This window comes from Zingiber officinale, chromosome 7B (genome assembly GCF_018446385.1).
Source record: "Zingiber officinale cultivar Zhangliang chromosome 7B, Zo_v1.1, whole genome shotgun sequence".
NCBI lineage: Eukaryota > Viridiplantae > Streptophyta > Magnoliopsida > Zingiberales > Zingiberaceae > Zingiber > Zingiber officinale.
The window spans coordinates 11,867,244-11,873,861 of NC_055999.1; positions in this window are offsets into that span (position 1 = coordinate 11,867,244).

The following is a 6,618-nucleotide window of genomic DNA, read 5'->3' on the forward strand; positions in this document are numbered from 1 at the left end:
TATGGGACAAGAATAGATGTTTGGGAGATTGTTGGTGCAACCTTAGGTCAAGGTTGACCTGGTTGACCTGATTCGGGAAAAGTCCAAGTATGGAGACTTGGCAACGGAAAAGTCCAAGCAGGGAGCTTGGCACTAGAAAAGTCCAAGCAGGGAGCTTGGCACGCGAAAAGTCCAAGTATGGAGACTTGGCACTGGAAAAGTCCAAGTATGGAGACTTGGCACGGAAAAGTCCTAACTGGGATGTTAGGCAGTGTGGAAAGTCCTGGTGAGTGAAGCCAGGCAGTCGGGAAATCCTGGTGAGTGAATCCAGGTGAAAATCCTAGTGAGTGAAGCTAGGTGAAGGTGAAAGTCCTGGTGAGTGAAGCCAGGCATTCGGGAAAATCCTGGTGAGTGAAGCCAGGTGAAAATCCTAGTGAGTGAAGCTAGGTGAATGAGAAAGTCCTAACTGGGATGTTAGGCAGTTGGAAAGTCCTGGTGAGTGAAGCCAGGCAATTGTGGAAATCCTGGTGAGTGAAGCCAGGTGAAAACCCTAGTGAGTGAAGCTAGGTGAAAGTCCTGGTGAGTGAAGCCGGGCAAGGGAAAATCCAGATGGATCAAGGGTGATCGGACATCTGGTGATGGGAAGTCCAAGTAGGTCATAGGAGTGACCGGATACTTGGCACGAAGAGGAAAGTCCAAGTGGGTCAAAGGGATTGACCGGACACTTGGTGGAGAGTCTTAGCAGGTCAAGGGAGTGACCGGATGCTAAGCATGATGTACCAATAGGTCAAGGTTGACCGGATATTGGTTTGGAAGGTTTGGGACTTGGTTTGGGCAAAAACCAAGCTCTAGATCGGTCTGCAGACCGATCCAGCGATACGTTTGTGTATCTGATCGATCTGGTGACCGATCGGATAACAAATGTAAGGCAAAGCGATTAGAGCTTCTTGATCGACGGCTCGGGACCGATCAGCATGAAGCTGATCGGTCTCACGATCGATCGAGACGGAGAAGTGGGATCGATGCGTGGACCGATCTAGGACTGATCGGTCCACGCCGATCAGAAAGCAATGTAAAGTTGGGCACTACGTGGAGCAATCTGATCGGTCTAGGAACCGATCCAATGGGATCCTGATCGGTCGAAGGTTCTGGACCGAGGGTGGAGCCCGATCGGTCCACGATTCGACCGTTGAGTCACAACGGGTCGCTCCGCCTTCTCCGCAGGCTTCGTCTTCACTGTGCAGGTTCGCAGGTTATAAAGGAGATCGGGCTTTGGTGCTTCTTCTTCCTTTTTTTTTCCTTCTAAGCTTGTTGTTGAGCTTTGTTGAGCTGCTTTGAAGCTTAGCGTGAGCTTCCTCGACTGGTTGTAGCTGCTGCTGTTATTCCATCGAAGAGAAGGCAAGAAAGTTTACATTTGTATTGTACTTTATTTCTTGTTTTCCTTGTACTCTTTTCTTGCTGTTGCAAGAAGTTTCTGTGGCGAGGTTTCTCCACCCAGAAGGAGTGCTTTTATTAGCCGGTTTTCCGGGGACTCATCCACCGACGGATTGATTGGGTTCGTCCACCTTACGGACACGCCGAGGAGTAGGAGCATCATCTCCGAACCTCGTACATCGCTGTGTTAAGGTTTGATATTCTTCCTTTCGTTTCTAGTTTATTTTTCCGCTGCGCTAACGAATTGTAGGAAGAAACGAGCGATTTGGGGCGGTTATTCACACCCCCCTCTCTAGCCGAGTACGTAGGATCCTAACAAGTGGTATCAGAGCGAGGTCGCTCTTCGCCGGATTAACACCCGAGGGAGCACAAGCTAGAGATGGATCAACTCGGAGAGGACATCACGATTCCACCCTTCTACGATCGCGACGACTTCGCGTTTTGGAAGGTAAGAATGAAATATTTTCTTATGACTAATCTTGAGAATTGGAGGTGTGTGCAAGTAGGTTTCACTCCTCCGGAGGATGAAGAAGGAAAACCTCTCAAGAAGAAGAGGTGGACGAAGGAGCAAATCCACCAATCAACCATTAACGATGAGGTAACGAAAATCATTGAATTTTCTTTACCTAATGATGTTTTGTGTAGGATAGGTGGATATAACGATGCCAAGGAGTTGTGGAATAACTTGGCAAAGCTCCATGAGGAGAACTCCACTTCAAGTCATGAAGAGGAGTCAAGTGAGCCAAGGAGCTCATTTCATGGAGGAATGGATTTAGAAGTTGAGGGCTACTCAACATCTAAAGAAGAAGAGGAGAAGAGTTCTTCTTCAAGTTCGGAACAAGAAGAAGAAGCGTCTACCTCCGGAAGGGATGAAGAAGAGAGCTCTCATTCACCCTCAAACCTAGGTAACTCAAGCATTTCGATTTCAAATAAATTGCATATATTATGCTTTGAGTGTAGGGAATTTGGACATTACAAGAGTAAGTGTCCAAAGAGGGTTAGGAAGACTCCACCGGCGCCAAAGATCAAGGAAGCCGGAGTCCCGATACGCAAGGGCAAGGAGCACGTGGTGTGCTTCCAATGCAAGCGAAGGGGACACTATAGGAATCAATGTCCGAGGGGGAGGCAATCTCACAAGGACAAGAGATCGAGCACATGTATAGGGGGAGCTAGGGCAAACCCTAAGGTAATCTCTAAGGCACATTCTTGCAATTCTAGTAGGATGCATGCTAGTAGCCTTATTGCTATTGTCAAGAATGATAAGCATGATAACATTAGAAATCGATACACATGCTTAGGTGCTAAACATATTAGCCTAGATAAGGACAATTCTAGAAATGTTAACCCTAGAATTAACTCATCTAAGGCTAAGGAGAATCTAGGTAGAAATCCCAAATCAACTAGACACATGCCTAGGAATACCTCAAAGAAAAATGATAAATTAAAGCTTGAGGTATTAGAGAAAGAAAATCAAGTCTTGAGGTCAAGACTTGACTCTCTAGAAAAGGCTCTTGAGGATTTGACTCTAGGGTCTAGGGGTCAAAAACCCAAGTCCAAGGACAAGAAAGGTTTGGGTCACAAACCTAAGTCCCAAGTGGTCAAGCCCACTTATCATAGTGTTCCATTCGATTATGGAACAAAACCTAGGGCTAGGAAGACCACCACCAAGGTCACAAGGGGAGTCACCCCTAGAGTTGATCTTGATGAGTCCCAAATGACCAAGGCTTTAAAGCCTAAGAGGGTCATTAGGAGGGTTGCTAGGGAAGTTATCCCTAGTGAATATTTAGTGAACCCAATGAGCTCAAATATGTATTGGGTTCCTAGGAGCATCTTCTCTATCCCATAGATGGGTTAGAGAGTGTCAACTCCAATTAGAAGGGTAGTTAACCCAACTTTGAGGAAATTGACACTCAAGGAGCATTTTCAAGGTTTTGATAACCTTTGAAAATGAAAAAGAATTATTATTTACTCCTTGAAGAGTAAATTGTGCCATATTTGAAAAATATCGATTTTAATCTTATTTGGCACAATTTAAGAAAACCTAGAGATATACCATAATTGGGATTTTGGTTTTCTCTTAGGGATATATGGGCAATCTAGGGTTAGATTTTAAGTTTGCTAAGGCTAAGGATACTTAGATAGGGAATTTAGGTATTTTATTTGTGCTAACTTGCCATGATTGGTTGTCATATGCCATGCCATGACATCATATTTAGTTTATTATCATTTGAAATGTCATGATAATGCTTAGGCTAGTTTATATGTCATGCTTTATTTAAGTTTTCAAACTTTATGCCATGACATCATGACATTGGCACATGTTTTTACTTATGATATCATTATATGCCATGTCATCACCTCTTGCATTATAATCAATGAAATTGATTTAAGGACAAACATATAATTTGATATTGAGATCAAATTGGTGTTTAGAAAATGCATGAGAACTTAGCCTAAGTTGACCTTAATCCATATCTCACATCAAATTGACTTGAATGTGGTTTGATACACCTTAGATGTGTGTGAGATATTAGGATCATGAGTTAGGATCAAGGTGCATTGTCCTTGTACCTAGATGACCCTAATTCAAGAAATTAAGGATCATAGGGAAAGCTTGTGTACAAGTCATGTACATCTAGCCCTAAGATTATGGTCCTAAATTCAAATGGTTTTAAAAGTATTTTAAAATTGATTTGAAAAACCTTGATGAAGCTTTCCTAGTGATAGCATTCATCATTGAACATTGTGATACAAAGTTGTGTTAAACTTGAACGATTTCAAAGTTTTTGAACTTTGTATCAAGATTGAAAAATGGAAGTTATTTTCATAGAAAACTATTTTTCCATGATAGTATATGTTATGAGGAATGTATCCTTAAAATTTCACAATTTTTTCGAATTTTCTGGAATTTTCTAGGAGTTTCTGAATTTCGGGAAGGAAATTTCAGAAATCTGCCTATCAGAGTCTGGATCGGTCTGGGGACCGATCCAGGTAAGTCCTGATCGGTCTGTGGACCGATCCAGTGAAGCATGGATCGGTCTGCAGACCGATCCATGGGGTTTCTGATCGGTCTGGGGACCGATCAGAGCGTGCCAGTTTCTGATTTTCAGCTGTTGTCTGAAATTTCAGTTATGGAAATGGTGTTTTTGGATTTCTAAAGGTTTGGAACTCACAAAGACATTGTTGGTGCAATGGTCAAGGGGGAGTTGACCTTTAGGGGGAGTTTTACCTAATTGTCAAGGGGGAATTAACTTTTAGGGGAAGTTTTTACTCCTTAAGACTTTTGAGGATTAGTGATATGGGATTATCACTAAGTTGATTGTTGAGTTTAGTATCAAGGGGGGAATTAAGAGTTTCAATGAAAGGTATGGGACTTTCATTAGGGAGAAACTCTTGACCTTGATACCCTCCTTTTTCGTTTTGATGTATGTCAAAAAGGGGAGAGTGTTCATTGGAGAATTATTGGAGAAACCCAAGTTAGGTTATCGGGTTAACCTAAGCTAGGGGAAGAATGTCAAGGAATGTTCGAGGAAGAACATTGGAATTCTTTTTGATGTGTGTCAAAAAGGGGGAGAATTATTGGAGAACCCAAGTTAGGTTATCGGGTTAACCTAAGGGGAGAATGTCCAGAGAATGTTCAAGGAAAGAACATTGGACATTGGAAGATGGTTGGAAAACCTAAGTTAGGTTATCGGGTTAACCTAACTTGATTATGGGTTTTGTCAAACATCAAAAAGGGGGAGATTGTTGGTGCAACCTTAGGTCAAGGTTGATCTGGTTGACCTGACTCGAGTTGACCTGACTCGAGTTGTATTTTGATATTTGACTTAGGAAGATTGTTGGTGCAACTTTAGGTCAAGGTTGACCTAGTTGAGTTGCATGTTGATGTTTGACACTCGTGGAAGAGTTGTATTCTTGATATGGGACAAGAATAGATGTTTGGGAGATTGTTGGTGCAACCTTAGGTCAAGGTTGACCTGGTTGACCTGATTCGGGAAAAAGTCCAAGTATGGAGACTTGGCAACGGAAAAGTCCAAGTAGGGAGCTTGGCACTAGAAAAGTCCAAGCAGGGAGCTTGGCACGCGAAAAGTCCAAGTATGGAGACTTGGCACTGGAAAAGTCCAAGTATGGAGACTTGGCACGGAAAAGTCCTAACTGGGATGTTAGGCAGTGTGGAAAGTCCTGGTGAGTGAAGCCAGGCAGTCGGGAAATCCTGGTGAGTGAATCCAGGTGAAAATCCTAGTGAGTGAAGCTAGGTGAAGGTGAAAGTCTTGGTGAGTGAAGCCAGGCATTCGGGAAAATCCTGGTGAGTGAAGCCAGGTGAAAATCCTAGTGAGTGAAGCTAGGTGAATGAGAAAGTCCTAACTGGGATGTTAGGCAGTTGGAAAGTCCTGGTGAGTGAAGCCAGGCAATTGTGGAAATCCTGGTGAGTGAAGCCAGGTGAAAACCCTAGTGAGTGAAGCTAGGTGAAAGTCCTGGTGAGTGAAGCCGGGCAAGGGAAAATCCAGATGGATCAAGGGTGATCGGACATCTGGTGATGGGAAGTCCAAGTAGGTCATAGGAGTGACCGGATACTTGGCACGAAGAGGAAAGTCCAAGTGGGTCAAAGGGATTGACCGGACACTTGGTGGAGAGTCTTAGCAGGTCAAGGGAGTGACCGGATGCTAAGCATGATGTACCAATAGGTCAAGGTTGACCGGATATTGGTTTGGAAGGTTTGGGACTTGGTTTGGGCAAAAACCAAGCTCTGGATCGGTCTGCAGACCGATCCAGCGATACGTTTGTGTATCTGATCGATCTGGTGACCGATCAGATAACAAACAGAAGGCAAAGCGCAGTTCTGTGAGCTGGACCGATCAGCATGAAGCCTGATCGGTCTCCACGACCGATCAGAGACGCAGCCGAGAGAGGTGGGATCGGTCTGTGGACCGATCCAGCTGTGGCCTGATCGGTCCACAGACCGATCAGGAAACGAACAGAAAGTTGGGCACTTTCTGTGGAGCAATCTGATCGGTCTAGGGACCGATCAGCCCAGGGCCTGATCGGTCCCCAGACCGATCAGAAGGGTTCTGGACCGATCAGGGTGGAGCCTGATCGGTCCACGATTCGACCGTTGAGTCACAACGGGTCGCTCCGTCTTCTCCGCCGGCTTCTATCTTCGCTGTGCAGTCAGGCTTTGGTGCTGCTTCTTCTTCTTCTTCTTCC